We start from the raw sequence: 16,327 nt of genomic DNA, 5'->3' as shown, positions 1-16,327 counted from the left end.
GACTCTTGGGGATGGTCCTGGGCAGGGCCAGGAGTTGGACTCGATGATCCTGATGGTTTCCTTCTAACTCAGCATATTCTGTGAGATCCTGCAGGCAACTCAGGGCAGTGGGAGCCACAAGAACTCTATCACTGTGTTCCCTGGAAAGTCTGCCCAAAGTAGTGCCAACATGGAAAGTTAAGATACTCTTCATGTCCTGATGCATCTTATATCTCTTTTTCTCTCCCATTTCTATTGTTAGTGGTATCTAGTAATCAAACCATGACTGATGAGTTGTAAAGAGGTATATGACAACAGTAAGAAACATTTTTCTTCCTCATACAGCTTCTACATTCACCACCAAGTTCCCAGCCCCAAAACACTGTCTGTGGAGACTCATGGATATAATGCGAAATAAATTAGTTTCAGGCTTCACCCAAGGCCACTACTTTGAGCCACTCTGACTCACAGGAATCCACAGTATTGCCTACAACACCATAGTGGGGTTTATTTTATTGTTTTCCTCTGAATTAAGGCCACAATAATAACAGAGTGTCATGAGACCAGCACCGAATAGATGAAATCCTGCCAAGTGAAGCTGTACTTATGTACAGTGTGAAATCATCAAGGAAAGGAACTGCCCAGAGACTAAAACATTTCCATGTTAAACTTATGATTTAATACTTGTTTAAGTTAAACATTAATATGGGTAAAGCAATCTTCAAAACAGAGCCAGTGCAGAGTTGATCCAAAAGTCAACCGGACAAAAGAATCTGGAGCAAAAATCTGAGCCAAACCACTGAAGCTGATAATGTCTGGCAAGAAAATTCACCTTGGAGAAGAGCTTGAGGACAAAACTCCATTAAAAAACACAAATCAGACTTTGCCCTTTGCTTACTGTCTATCTGTCTTTATTCTGACCAGATGTAAAAGACTTATGATCTTGGAGGCTGGGATATAGTTTCTAAGAGGGCTCTGCAGGATCAGGATTGCTTCTCCACTTGGGGATTCAGATTCCAGCCTGGTCTGCAGCTGACCTTGCCAACTTGGAGGCACAAGGACAGAAACCTTTAAGTGACTCTGGCCCAAATGGTATTTACTGACAGAGAGATGGTCTTGAGCTTGCCAGCTATTAATTGTAGTTTGACAAATTATAAAGGCTTCCTGTAGTCCATCAGGGTATCCACTTCCCATTATTCTGTGCTAACAGTCTGTAAAATGAAATGGCAAACAGAGCTTCATTAAAACAAAGCAAGACACTTCCTTGGCTGGCAGGTTTGGAGGAGTAGGAACCAAGTCCCAGGGCCTGCACTTCCAGCTTCATCTCTGAATAGGTATATGAGAGAAAGGACAAACCATGCTTTCACCTCTCTGTACCTCAGTCTACACATTCATTGAGCAGGGACACTGCTACTCAGAGGCCTCTTAGAATGTTATGGAAAGGAATTACAATTTATAAAGCAGTCTGTGATGCTGGGTGGATGAAAATATCAAATTCTGATATTCCAAAACCATCCAGATTAACTTTCAAAGCTCTAAATGTTTTTATTAGTGATTAAAGACCCAGGATGTGGGGATTAAAACCAATATCAATCAATTAATTAATTTATCATCTGGCAGAGTACAAGTGAAAATGCACTCCTCTGGTCTAATCCCATACATCTTGGCTTCCCTTACTTGCCCAGATTCCTCTACCCTGACTGCACGCCTACGGCTGAGACAGCTACTGAAGAAGATAACACTTACGTCTTCCGCTGCAGACAGACAGAGAGATACCTTCAGGAGTAATTCAGGTCCTGGCTGGGCTGACTCAGACCCTGAAAGTGACTTTATCTTTCCAGGTCCTAGACTTGGTCTGTATTAGGAAGTTAAATGTGTCCAAGCTCTAGGCCTGAGGCCAGACTGCACCATACAGCTGCCAGTCAGGCCAGTAAATCTTTCTGCTCTCCTCATTATGGTGTCTGTGTAGGGTCATGGCAGGCTCCCAGGTCATGACAGGGGACTGTTTGAACATGGCTAGGGCCCTCCACTACACCAGTGTCAAGGGCCCTTCTGACAGTACAGCAGCATTTCAAATCCTGTGCCCTGCAGCATTCCCTGGCTTGTTTAATTTCTTAGTGGACCCCCACCCTTAGATGTAGGAGATAAATTTCTGAAGATAGCTGAGATGTGGTAGGACAGCACAGCTATTGGAGGGATGGGGCTAACTCTTTCCATCCTGTAGCCATGTGACAATCCTTCTTGTCAGGACATCTGTGTTGTCAAGGTAAGTCTATATAAGCTAAATACTCCAAAGGAACTCAAGAGAACCTCACACATCTCCCAGCCTCAGCACACAGTTGGAGAGTGCTGTGCGTACCTGATACACAGATAAAAAGGGTTCTGGGTACCTGGGACTTGTCCATAGCCTGACTGTGAGTCAAACCCAGGAATGCAAGTCAGGATGTCTGAGCCACAACCCCCTGCCTGAACCAGGAGACTGCAGCTCCTCACAACTATAGTGTGAGCTCGTTTGATCCCACTGCTATAACCACCCCTTAATGAGGACCAGATACATAAGCCTCTACAAGGAGACAGGGAAAAGGAGGGAGGATTTCCTCGCTAATACCATAGAAAGAAGAGTAGTTCCTGGAATATTTACCAAGCCACTGAACCAAAACTTTGTTTTTATATTTTGTTTTTCAGGGCTTTTTAGCTCCTCTTTTTACTTGATAATTATTTCACAGCCCAAATCCTTGAGTCATTCACTAGAAACCTATGATGCAAAGGAGACATGGCCACATCTGATGTCCCAGCATTCAAAAAGCAGCTGCTAGTGGAAAATCACATGAAATAAGAAGTGTGGGAGTACTTGCATGTATGAGGCTACTGTCCTTTATCCTCAGCATTTAGAATACTGCTTTTAATTTGCCTTAAAATATTGAAAAAAGGAAGTAAAATTTTATATGCCAAGTAAGGAAAACTGCTCTACATTTGGCCCTTGAAGTGCTTTGATTTGATTTGAATGTAACTATTTGGATCACATGGATAGCAAAAGGCACATGCCTCAGAGTGGCAGCTTTTATTCTTTTAGGGCAACCAGCATCCCCTCAATGCAAAGGATTAAATCAAAACTAAATTAGGAGGCATGCTACAGAGAAGGCTGGCTGTGTACTTTTCAATATGAACAAAGCAACCCTTCTCCTCACTGGTAAAAATTCATGCTACTGCAGAGACCCAGCACAAAGCCTAGACATCACTTAACATCCTGCTGAGGGTTTAAGCGTTGGCTATGCTTTGTGCTAAGCCTCAGTAATGGATGGAATATCGCCCACAAGAAAGAATAGGGACAAACTGCGCTTAGATTTTGCCTGGGTCTGATTCTGTATTTCCAAAGCCCGTTTCTGGTGAGAATTTGTAGTCAACGTGAGATGTGGCTTTACATTTCACCTCATACCTGAAACCTGCCTTTCATACAGATATATTATCCAGGATAATATTTCTTCAATGTAAATGGGCACTGCACATAAAGTATCTGCAGACCAACTATTACCAATCAAAGACAGTGCCACTCACCTGAAGGGAACAGTGTGACATGAGGAATTGTGGCTCAGGGTCTCCCAGAGGGACTACACAACCCATGTCTTCATTCCCACACTAAGAAGCATTGTGTCTGTACCATGGCCATGCAAACTGACCTGTCCATGCAATTCCCTTGGGATCCTGCTACAGACACTACTGAGATTCCAGCTGAGTTGCTAACACTGGTTCTTCGCTCAGGTATCACTGTATTTTTTCCTATAATGGCTATCTGTGTTTGTGTACCAGATTCTACCCTCAGGAAAGAGGGTGCAGATGATGCTTGTGGCTATTCCAAACTTCCCATAATCTATTGGTATTTCCAGCCAGGGCAATCATGTGAGTTGGCTGCTCTAAGAATGAGTGACTGGGTCTGCCCATGGTGCCATTTCTACACAGCTGCTTCTGCCCTCTCTTCTACAGCTGCTGCTTCTCTCTCATGGACTTTCACAAAAGGAAGCTCAATTGGAAGTTAAATCTCCCCAGCTCATCACACCACAGGCATATTTGGAGCAAGATCCCAAATTGAATGCTGGAGGTAAGAGAACAGATAAAGGATGCAAGCTGTGGTATGTGTGTATGGGGGAGACTAAATGTCTTCATTTAGATAGGTTTAAATAAGAAAGCAAGAGAAAAAGCCTAAGCTGGGGATCAGCTGAAGAATTCACTGCAAAAATCGTGACAGACACAGCTTAGACCTATCCTTCCCACAAGTATAAGGATATTAGGCAGTAAAACAGCCTTACAAACTAAATCCACATTTGTTTCAATGTACCATCCCAGGTGTGAGGCAGAACAGCTTCACTCAGCAGGGCTGGTGCACTCAGGCCCCCTAACCTCGATGGAGCCCTGGGCAGAAGCCAGCTGTCAGCTTCCAGCTCCAGGCTTTTCTCTGTTCATATCAGAGAGTGAGCCAAGGAACTCAGAGGGCCTGAGAGAGGTATTTTCACATTTTCCTCACAGATTCTACCACAAATGTAACACTGTGTGGCAGTTAACACCAGGACTGACATAGCAGAGTAGACAGAGGGCTGTTATGTCCAGCATCCTCTTCCCAAAAACCTGCAGCACCAGTTGCTGCTAGGGAGGATACCAGAAACCCTGTGTAAACTGACAGAAGAAATTAATACTTTACCAGTTCCAAAAATCTGATCCTAGTTGGGGTTTTTTTGCTTTTGAAATATTTTTCCCATTCCTCTGAATATTCTCACTGGCCATATAAATGCATTGGCCCTTCCAAGAATCCTGCTAAACTCTTGGTATTAATGGCTGTGTCTAGACCAGTAAATTAAACAGGGCCACGACACCACTTCTGACACTCCTCCATGCTTGTCTATGTTGTTTTTTGGTTCCTTGACATGGATTATCATCAGCCAGCAGAAAATACATACCTGCTATCTCAGTGCAGAGAACAGCACATTCTTGGGACCATTCCCAAAAGGTAGGCTGGGTGTGGCCACCCTGTTTTTAGGGGTAAAAGAGTTTATTCAGGGGGGTATGAATTATAACATGCCTTTGGCTTCGTGCCAGGCAGCAGTCACTGGTCTATTGCATTTAGTAGTACAGCTGCAGACAGTGGGACTTTTTAATAACAAGCTCCATGGACAAGTTAAGCACATTGGGAAAAGCATCGCAGGGTACCTTTTGGAGAAATCCCATGATATGTAGATAGTAGCCTGATCACCATTAGGGGAAGAAAACAACATTTCCACCAAGGACTTGGTGCTGTGTCAAAGTACATGCTGTGCAGTGAGGGTTTTGCCACACTTTTCAAACATTATCAGCAACCTAAGATTAAACGTGCACAAAGACGGCTTAGCACTGTCCCTCCCAAATACCTTCCATCCCTGTGGGCACGTTCAAGGCTTGTTCAAAACAGCTTGTCTTAAATCTGATCAGTCATCTTCAAGACAAACACAAAAAACTTCTAACCTCAGGTGCTTTTACAGGAGCATCCAAATGGGAGGGTTTGGATTGCCACAGCCAGCTGCCACCCTGAGCAGTGCTTTTCAAACTGACAGCACACAGGTATTTTCACAGAGGCAGGGAGCACCTCTTTGAGTGCCACAAGGCTCTTCAGCCTGGTCCTGCGGTCCACTCTGAACCCAGTTTGAAACGTCTGCATCCTGACCACACTTGCACATACTTTTCTAAGAACAGGAGGAAATTGTCCACAAGATCTCTGTTGACCTTAGTAACACAAATACAAAAATATTTGCAGTCAAGTTAAGTAGCAGAAAATGTGTCCAGAACAGTATTGAGTAACCCTTCTTGAGGAGGGGAGTGTCTGCAGAGTCAGTGGGAATTGATACTGATGTCTCAGAGGACTTGGGAATACCAAGGACCAGGCACACCAAAAAAAGCATAAGTAAATATTTAACTGAAGACTGCAAGAACTTTCCCTTTTAGGTAAATCACTCTCCATATCTGAGTTCACTCCAAGGTGAAAAGGGCAGAGGGCAATTAAGTGGGCATCACCCAAGTAATTCCAGAAACAAAGAGTATTGCTTATGGGAAAATCATTAACCAAGAGTGAAAAATAAACAGTTTGAAAAAGAATTGGGAAATGGAGGACACTGTCTTATATAGAGATGAGAAGTGGATGTTCCATTGACCACAAATGGATGACATTGTCTTATGTAGAGATGAGAAGTGGATGTTCCATTGACCACATCTGACTTGAAGCAGTCTCCTCCCTCTGGTATGTCCCCCTGCAAGCACTTTCCACCAAGAGATAGAGATAGGTATGTCTGGAAGAAAAGTCCCTAAGAGATACATCCAAATCCTGTTCCTCAGGAGACGACAGTGAATTTTGCCTCCTGAAATCAGTGCAAATCCAGTTTGCTCTGAAACATGCATCCATTTTCATCCATACATGCAATTCTATTGGGTTTCTCTGTTGCATCCATGGCCAGGCCCCAACAAAGTGGATGGATACACCCAGGAGAAGAAATATAAAACCAGACAGATAGATCCATGCCTTGCCTTGATCTAGCAACATTTATAGCCTGGTGAGCAGTGTGTTGTGTGGCCCTCTGGAAAAATCAGTGCTTTGTTTCACTCATCTGTTAGGATGGCTTAGGAAAAACATCTATGACTTTTATTTACTTAGCCTTGCAGAAGATTTTGGTTAGTACGGTAGGTACATAGTTCTTCCCAAAGAATTACCAGTAGGATGGTGATAATTCAAGACTGCGAAAAACCAAAAAGTGAAAAAGCTAAAAGCTGTATCTCTGTCTAAAACTTAAGCACCACTGAAATCAATTGGAAGGTTACTGCTGTCTTTGATAGGAACAAGAGTTTACCTTCTAGAGACCTATTTCATTTTTAAGAATATCAGATGGCAAAACCAGAAAAATCTTTTTTTTCCACTGCTGGCTCTATAGTTTCACAAATGACACTGTTACAAGGACTTATTTCACTATTAGAAATACTGTTCTACTTCAACATTAAACATTGTGCAAACTCATTCTGGCTGAAAGGGTAGTCATTTTTTATGTTGGATAGTTATTATGACAAACAGCTAAAATATGCATCTGGAGCTCTTGGGCTTGTGGGACTTAGATAATTAAAATATTTTTACGGGGAAAAAATTACGAGTACAAGATGGAAAACTACACTTTTGCACTGAGGGAAAGTTCATTCAAGAGTACAGTATCCAGGGCACACAAACCCACTATTTAAGCATATATATGCCTCAGATGCACTATTTACCTGTACATTTCCCGCTCATCTGTGAGTGTGCTTGTGTGTGCAATGTTTACATGGCCTCTATTACATTTACTTTTTTATTCAGCAGCCCAGTTTGAACTGGAACCCAGAGGTGTTTGAATACGTAAAGATCAAACTCCTTAAAGAGACAGAAGAATGATAGAGACTTTTTCACACCAGAAAATGCCATGTAAACACAAAGTTTGATTCAGCCATGAGAAAGATTACTGCTGGGCATCCTGAAGTTTTGGTGCTTCCCTGAATTGAGGAACAATGCAATGACGATTTTTTTAATTACCTCTGCATCATAAACTGAATTAACATGTCAAAAAAAGGCCTAGTGACACTCAGCTGCTTTCTTGACTTTGTCCTCTACACTTTTACTAGTCCCGTACTAACAGAGTGTGTGAGTGATCTCACCATACACCAGCCATTCCAATGACTGCTTGCTTGGGATGCAGGGTATCCCAAGGTACATGAATGTTGGGAAATACCTGCTGGAATGACTTAGCTGAACTCAAACATCTGCCTGGAGCACAGAAAAAAAGAGAGGTTCCTAAACTACTCAGAGCGCAGGCCCTGAAGGGAAAGGCTAGCAGTCCCTAACTGCTCCTCCACCTAAGAGGCTTATGATTTATTTACATGGAGTGTTTTATAATACACAAGGGATGCCTTGTGATCTGGGCTTGGATTTAAAAAAAAACCCTGTAGCTATTAGTATGAAACTCAGTCCTCTCTCTTTTTTCCCAGGGCAGTTTTATAACATTCATATTTCTACGGGGTCCAAGAAAGGAAAAATAACTTTGAGCAGTTTTTTAGTGCATCTTATAAGGAAAGTCCATGATATATGGGGAAAAACTGTAGCCTATCAGTGCCAAAACCATGGTTATTTATATGACTATCTGAATAAAAGCAATGTAGGTATTGTGATTTTGCCATCTCTCTGATATCTTATCAGATATCACCTCAGGTTTGTTTTAAGCCTGTCTGGATAACAATCAACATGCATCTGCTGAAACTCCTCTCACAGTGCCTTGGAAGGGATCCACCTTCATCTTAGGGTCAGTTCACACATTTTGTCTTGCAGATAGGAAAGATGAAGTTGTTTAATATTAGTGTGTAGAGCTCATGGGCAGTCATTCATCAAGCTGTAGTAACACAGATCTCTTGTTGCACTCCTGCACTCTGGTTTGGATGCCTGAAATGGCGACCCCATGTTCCATCCCAAACCCCAAAGTTCAATGCCTCAGTGCTGTTCTACAGCATGAAACCATGAACTTAAGCATCTGTTCAAGGATGCCCAGATGATAAAGCCCTTAGTAATATCATTATCTAAGCCTGCCCTTCCCTTTTCCTTCTCTTTCCCTAGCATTAGGATGAAGCTACTTGATATACTTCAATTGACTGGTCTTTGTCCACTTGCTTGCACTTGCTCTCTATATCAGCACTTCCAGCACCTCTTTAAGGTGTTTCTACTGCATTCATCAGGACAATATGTAGAAACTTACTTTCTGTACCTTTACCTGTCTTTTTTTCCTCCTCCATGCCTTCTTCCAGGCATCTGTCACAATCCTGATGTTGCCATACCCTTTCTCAATAGGTATCACAAGCATTTCTCTAGAAATAGTCTCAGGCTCAGTGTGTGGTTTCATGGTGTACTCAAATAATGATGCTGGAGTCAGGAAACAGTCAGAAGGAGCAAGGCATGGAGAAAAGCGGAGGTGAGGTAAACAACTGATGACTTTCAACTGTTCTTCCAAAAGGCAGTCTGTGCTGCACCAAGCTGTTTGCCTCCATGTAAATCATATCTTAGGGTTAAAGCATGCCATGGACCTTGCTCTTTAGAAGTAGGTGGCATAGGAACCCAGGAAACCATCTGTTAAAATGCAATCTCAGTACCTGCTGGTCCCTTTACCCTGAAGTGTCTCAGAACAGATGCTGCCTTCAAGCTATAGTTAAGTTAAAATTTCACTGCATGAATGAACATGTGGCTCAGAGAAAGCAGCCACTGAGACACAGGAGAGTCCCTGTTAGCTGTTGCTTTCATGGAACTCTCTGACTCAGAGTTCAGATTCCATCTGGTAGGAGTTGGTGGCCTGGGCAAATGCACGTAGGTTTACACCAAGAGACCAATCATAGGCCTGTTTTACAATGAGTTCTAGTCTTTGGAAGAAGGGGAGCAGTCACTTTTAAAGTAATCTTTTTTCTTCAAAGAGATTAAAAAGATATTTTCTTAATTCGTATCTAACATAGGAAAATCTTCAGGGGTGTAAATAAGGCAGTCGGCTTCTGCCATCTTACCAAGTAAAAAAACAAACCCTTTGTATGTGAATTGAACGTATTGAATGAGAATTTTCTACAGTATGGTTTTTTTTAGAGATGTTAAAGTGATCCAGACAATATGATTTATCAGTTTCTGAGGCATATTCCTGATGAGTGTACTCTGTCAAGTCTAGCTGAAACTCTGATAAAGAATGGAGTTTCCTCTGGTTCCTGTAGATAACTATAGTGCTTCTTGCATGAGAGTGAATTTTGGTTTTAGTTATTTTGTATTATTCACCACTGATCTATATATTCATCCTTATTCCATTTTCCAGTAATACATTATGCAATAGAACATCTGGCATTTGGTATTTGTTCTCCCATCCCTTCCCTGCGGGTAAAGGTGAGCACACTGCAGCATGCTCCAGTGGGAGCTGGGACTGAGTATGTTCAGGTTTTTGGGTTATTTTTATTTTCTTATATATGTTAATAATCCCATGGATTTGCATGATTCTGTTTGTGCTTCTTTTTGTTTCACTCTGTGGGATAATACCAGTTTAACGCTTCTGCCTTTGGACGTTTGTGGCGTTCAGGCCTCGTTCAGTCAATGAGAGAAAAGCAGCATCTGCAACCAGCAAACAGGGCTGGCTGTGGCTGCTGGGGCTCCTCAGACCATGTCCAAGGCCCCCCTCTGCCACAGCTTCCTACAAGGTGGTGGGTGAACCACTGTTCATGACAGCATCCTTCTCCCACACGCTGCTTTATACCCCATAAGCTTTCAGAGGACCACACCACACTTAATTGCTAGAAATATTGCTAGAAATAGGTCTCCAGAAGGTAAACTCTTGTTCCTATCAAAGACAGCAGTAACCTTCCAATTGATTTCAGTGGTGCTTAAGTTTTAGACAGAGATACAGCTTTTAGCTTTTTCACTTTTTGGTTTTTCGCAGTCTTGAATTATCACCATCCTACTGGTAATTCCTATCTCAGGCATTTGAGTTAGGTTATCCTCAGAGCAGGGCAGCAGCAAGGTGTTTTGATAGCTGAGGTTCACTCTTTTAAGCTTCTTGGGACTCTCTTCCCTTCTCTTGTCAGCAGCTGCATCTTTCAGTTACCACTCCTGATATCAGCATTTCTTCTCAGCACTCTTCCCCTCTCTGTGTAGAGATCCATTATGAGGTTGTGGCTCTGCTTCAGGGAATTACTCCCATGTGAGTTTTGTGTCAGTCTCAGAGAAATCCTCTGGCTTTCCCAGATGACATGCACATAGCTGACACACTCAAGAGCAAAGCAAGCTCAGTGCAAGCAGAGTTCACAGAGGCAAGGCCACGTTACTTACACTGCCAGATAAAAACTGGAGTTTTTATCTCCATATAGGGGAGATTAGAACCTGTCCCAGTGACAAAGTAATCCAGGAAAAAAGGTGGAAAGGACAGAATAGCACATGCCTACTTCTCAAACAACTTTGCAGAGTAAACAAAAATATCTTCTTCCATCTTGATTGTTTCTTGTCGTTGGCCTTTTTTACACCTATAAAAAGAGGTGTGATCTTGCTGTATCTCTGCCAGGATTGCAGGCAGCACCAGCCGTCACTGAGAGTTGTTCTTCTGGATATAGCCTGTCAAAATGGAAGGAATGAGTCAGTGTTGCGCAGAGCAAGAACAACACAATTAACACCTATTTCATGTGTGTTCCTGTCTCTTTTTGTTGCAGATGAAGGACTTGTATTGTTGGGGTTTTCAGCACTACGGTTCCTGGGTGTCCTACCTGTGCAGTAGTACTGATGTGATCCATACACACATATCCTGAGGTGCAGACTTGCCCTGTGGGAAAGTTAGGAAATTCTCCTTGTGGGCACCTCTTCAAAGGCTGCTTCCCAGGCCCAGCTTTGGAAGACGACTACAACTGGTTGTGGGAGAGAGCCCGTGACAGCCTCCTGCTGCTGTCCCAGGTTTGTTTTCAGAAGGCGAACGTTGGTGTCCTGCCAAGCTGGATACCTGGCGGTGGGAACGCAGATGTGAGCGTGCCCGGGGGGGATGCTTATGCACTACAGGCTGTTTCCTATAGGTGGAGTGAGCTGTTTAATGCTCTGTGGTGGTTCTTCACATTTGCAGGGTTATTTGGTAGGTACAGCATCACTCAGGGCAATCTGACAAATTCATTTCAAAACAAGTTTTTGACATATAATAAGAAGAAAAAAATGGTCTCCAGCATTCAGAGAATGGAAGGAAAATTTCCTGTTGAAGGAAGTTCTGAAGACAGTGGGATTGCTACAGGATTAATTAATAGAGGTTTAAAACAGTGTTTCAGCTGTTTCTAATCACTCATCCTCTCTCTCCAGTATCCCAGGGACTCAGGATGGGCAGACTCTGTGGTGTCAGCCTTGTTTGTTATTTGGAGGGAAAAAAAATCCTAGCCTTTCAGGCTTTCAGCACTCTAAGAATCCTCCCTTCTCTTCCTTCAAAGCTTGTCTCAAAACCCACTCACTGGCAAAGCCGTTGCTCCCACCCTCTGTTAGCATCCAGAGTCTCTCACATGACAAGAACATTCTCTTCCTGATGCTGAAGAGTCCCTGTTATTGTATGTTGCAGATTAAATGTCTTGTGCTTAGGCCCACGAACATGTTGTTGAGGGGTTAATTGGGATGTGGGTTCACAGAGCATCCGGTAACTGCTGGAGCATCCCGGTAACTGCTGGAGCATACTCCATGCTAACTGTGGTCTGATCCAGGGAGTTTGTTCCTGGCGCCTGGGGATGAAGCGTGCAAAGGGCTGTTTCCACAAAATAGCTGAGGTTTTGTAGGTTCACGGCTAGTGAACCTTCCAGTCAGATGTTGCTGTGACCATGTCCTGTTATTGTGCTCCCCAGGATAAATCTCAAATATTCAAGTAGGACTTTTATCAGACAAAGAAAATAATAGGTAAACCTACCCAAAGGCATCTAATGTTCTGGAATTAGCCTTAAAAAGGAATAGTTTTTAAACAAGACTGTGTTTTGAAACTAAGTTTTGACACAGAGAAATTACTCCTATGTAACTATTCTGGGTCTGGACATAAAATACCAGATCTGGCTTGGTTCTTCCAGGCCATTGAGTGTCTACACAAGCATCCTTCCCATACAGAATCATACAATGTTTTTGGGCCAGTTAAAGATCATCTAGCTCCAACCTCCCTGCCGTGGTGTTAAGATCCAGCTAGTGAGAGATGCCTCTGCCTGAATTAAGGTGCAAATAAGACCAAATGGGCAAGTCAATAATACAATTTTATTTAACAATAGATGTGAGGTAGAGAAAGAGAAAGAAATAGAAGAGAGAGAAGAAAGAGAGAGAGAGAGGGATCAAGCAGCAGATAGTCTCAACCCATGGATCCAGCATCATCCTGTCCTGTTCATCCTTCTTCATCCTGAATTTCTTAGTGATGGGGGTCCCGAGGTGATTCAAAGCTTTTCACTATTTATACACCTTTGCAAACAAAGGAATTACTGCTCATAGGTTACACAGTTCTCTTATTCTATTGGTTAAATTATTCCCTCACTTCTAATGCTAATTAGTCCACATGCTTTGTCTTTCTCTTCTTTTTAGCTTAGTGTGTTTCTTGGGTTGCTGCTCTGTGAGTTGGGGGTCATAATTTCCCCCTGCCAGAACTACCTTTTACTCCATCCAAGCTGATTTCAGCTGAGTTGGCTTTCCTTGTGGCCCATAAATTCTGCATTCTTTGTGTCCATTATCAGTGATACATTCTTCTCCCCCAGCTTTGCTAACCTTCCCCTAGGTCTGAGATAATACCCAAGACAATAGTACTACCTTTATCTTACATCGAGTTCCTGCTGTGGTGGCTTAACTTGCAGTCCAAGTTCCAGGTCTATTCAGGGGGCTTTGGTGGTTGTTGGTGGTCACAGATGCCATCTGTCCCATAACTTGGGGTGATCTTTGTTTGACCAGTGATAGATATACAAGCAGTTACTTCTTCATACAGATTGCCACAGTGAGAATTTTTGTCTGGATGTGTTACCCAGGATGTGCTAACCAGATATCACCTGTGCTTGGACTGGAGTTAGTGCCATCCCGTCACTCCCTTCTGTGCTTATCTCATGACAAAGTCCTTCTGTGGCCTTAACAGTGTTTGAAACAGGCTACTGTGCTCTGTAAGTCTTTACACATGGGCAGGGACACCTTCACTTAACCAGGTTGCTCAAAATCCCATCCAGCCTGGCCTTGAACACTTCTAGGGGTGGGGCATCCACAACTTCTCTGGGCAACCTGTGCCAGTGCCTCACCACCCTCACAGTAAAGAATTTCCTCCCGAAATCTGACCTAAACTTGCCCTTGTTCAGCTTAAAACCATTCCCCCTTGTCCTATCACTATGTGCCCTTTATAAAGTTCCTCTAAAGCTTTCTTGTGGTGTCTTTTCTGAGGTGTGGTTCATGGCGAGGTAAACAAAGGTTCATGGGCAGGTAAAGGCCAATATTTATTGTCATGAGAAAAGAGCAGCTGAAAGGGCTATTAAACCAAATCATAATAAACTATTAGATTTTTTATTAATCTTGCCTGCTATTTTCTGTATGCAGGTTTTGCTGATGATCCTCAAACTGAGCCAAAATACATATCGTGAATTATTCTGACCTTGCTCAGAACAGCTTTATATGTTAGCATGCATGCCTGTTAAAAACTCTCTCTCATAACACCTATTTGAACATTGTTATATTCATTTGTCACATTGTAAAGATATGTAACGTCATTCACCTCGGGGGATTAAAGGCAGCACTGTTTAATGACAAGGACTGAATATGTTGCCCTTGATCACAGTGGGCCGTGCCCTAAGCAAACTGTTAAGTGGATTTTATACCACCAACAATGGCCCTAGATTAATCAAAAAAGAAAAATTAAGAAAAGCTGCAACATAACCAGCTTCCACACAAGTGAAACTCTAAGCCCCATCTGCATCTGTACCTTCTGTAGGATGTAGGACAATCCCTACATCAGTCCCTTTGCTGCCACCATGCTTGGTGCTATCCATCAGTTTAGAGTCACCTCTTGTTACTGCATGCACCTTCCCCAACTTCTTCAGTGCCACAAGGATTATTTCTATCTACTGCACTTGCAATCAGAAGACCTATGGCACTCAGCATTGTAACAGTTTGGCAGAAAAAGGGTTATACCTGAGAACCTATTGAAAGATGGCTTTGCTCTTAGGGCACTATGATGGACAGGTGAAACTCCTCTGCTTTGACACACACTTCCCATGTGATCCTAAAAAAACCCTGTTCAGTTAGGGTGCAGGTCCTCTTCTGAAAAATGGGAATCACAGGAGACTGGAGCAAGAACTACGTGTCAGAAGATGGGAAACATTTTGACATCATAGTTACAGAGCGCTCCCCTGAAGGAACACACAGTTAATGCAAACAGAGACATTTTGTGCCTTGAGTTGTTCAGTTACAAGCCCTGGAACAAGATACTGTGAGAAATAGAGCCAAGTTCAATGTATATTTGATGTGTCACTGCTGTTTTGTTTGGCAGCTGCTCTGGTGATCAATATACTGTGGAGCAGGACTGTCACTCCCTCTTAAGAGTCGTTAGGGTAATGCATGACTCTGCAGTCCTCCCAGCACATCGTATGCTGCATAGCTTATTAGCAATCACACAAGTACCTTACTCTTGCCTCTCCAGAATTAAAGCTGAAATCCATTTTCTCCTGATAAAGGTCAGGGAACCAGTTTATAAGCAGACTTGGTATTACAGTCTCAATGGGATTTGAACGGGCTGGACCAGACGATCCTTGAGGTCCCTGCCAACCTGGCATTTCATGGTTAAAACAAAGTTTAAATTTATTTGTTTGGAGGGAAACTTACTGACATACTGATAATTTTTGTTCTTAGTTATGCCATTAAGGGTAAAACATGGGTAATTAATCTCTGCATTGCAGATTGGAGTGTGAGAGAAGGAGATATAGTGGTCCTTGACTACTGAAATTTGAGCAATTGTTGTAATTGGTGGGAAAAACATGTTCAGAAAGAGAAATAGAGTCAACAGGACTCATGAGGACTTACCTCCTCCCTCCATGCTTCTCTCTGCAGTACCTCAAATGGAGCCTACTAGAATTTTCTTTCCTGGACTCTTGTTTCTCAGCTAAGGTAATGGCATTGTCTTGTTCCAAAATAGGATATCGAGGTCAAACTGAATGTCACAAACCAAGTAGGATATCAGAGCACCACTGTCCACATTAATTTTGTGAATTCTGTGACTCAGGAGATTATTGGGTCCTCAATAGCCCAGCTCCAGCTCCAGTTCCTCCAGTTTGTCGGCCAGCTTTTCCGACGCCTGCCACTACTTTTTATGCCAAGCTTTTCCAGCTTGCAGCTGGGCAGATGGTCAGGAGAGGCATCTCATCTCCCTTTCATTGATTTTATGCCTCCTTCATATACTTCACTCTTTTGTAACTACTTGACTTGAAACTACTTGTTTCAGCATTCAACAGAGCTGTGTAATCCTGTGGGCTCCTATAAAATTTCTTTTCTTCCCTCCCTTCCTCTTGATTGCATGATACAACCACTTTCTGCAATCTTCCATAAGTTAGGAAACAAGGTTGTAAAGGACAAGGGTAATTTCTGACTTGGTTCTTTATAGGTCATTCCCATATTACACAGAGCACCCACAGGCTTGGGCTGGGTGTCACATCCTGCAGGGTATGGTTGGGCAATCTTCTTTGCCACACTGCAAAACATCTTAGCAGCTGTTCTACCTAAGCAAAATGAGCAAGAAAAAAAAAAAGAGAAAAGACTTTTAGAGTTGCTTCTTGTGCTGTAAGAATAAGATTTTCA

General features: G+C 42.8%; 1 long non-coding RNA gene across 2 annotated transcripts in view; it reads right to left on the bottom strand.

The window, feature by feature from the left end:
- Nucleotides 1-462: 462 nt before the first annotated feature.
- Nucleotides 463-16,327, bottom strand: part of LOC125321513 — a 28,208-nt gene continuing 12,343 nt past the window's right edge. For both annotated transcript variants that reach the window (XR_007201570.1, XR_007201571.1), the window contains exons 3-4: nt 15,557-16,248; nt 463-11,128 (exon numbers count right to left, since the gene is read on the bottom strand). This is a non-coding gene — a long non-coding RNA (uncharacterized LOC125321513). The remainder of the gene's footprint in view (nt 11,129-15,556; nt 16,249-16,327) is intronic.

Source organism: Corvus hawaiiensis, chromosome 2, assembly GCF_020740725.1.
Source record: "Corvus hawaiiensis isolate bCorHaw1 chromosome 2, bCorHaw1.pri.cur, whole genome shotgun sequence".
NCBI lineage: Eukaryota > Metazoa > Chordata > Aves > Passeriformes > Corvidae > Corvus > Corvus hawaiiensis.
Note: the sequence above shows the minus strand (reverse complement) of the source record. Positions and strands in the feature narration are given on the sequence as shown.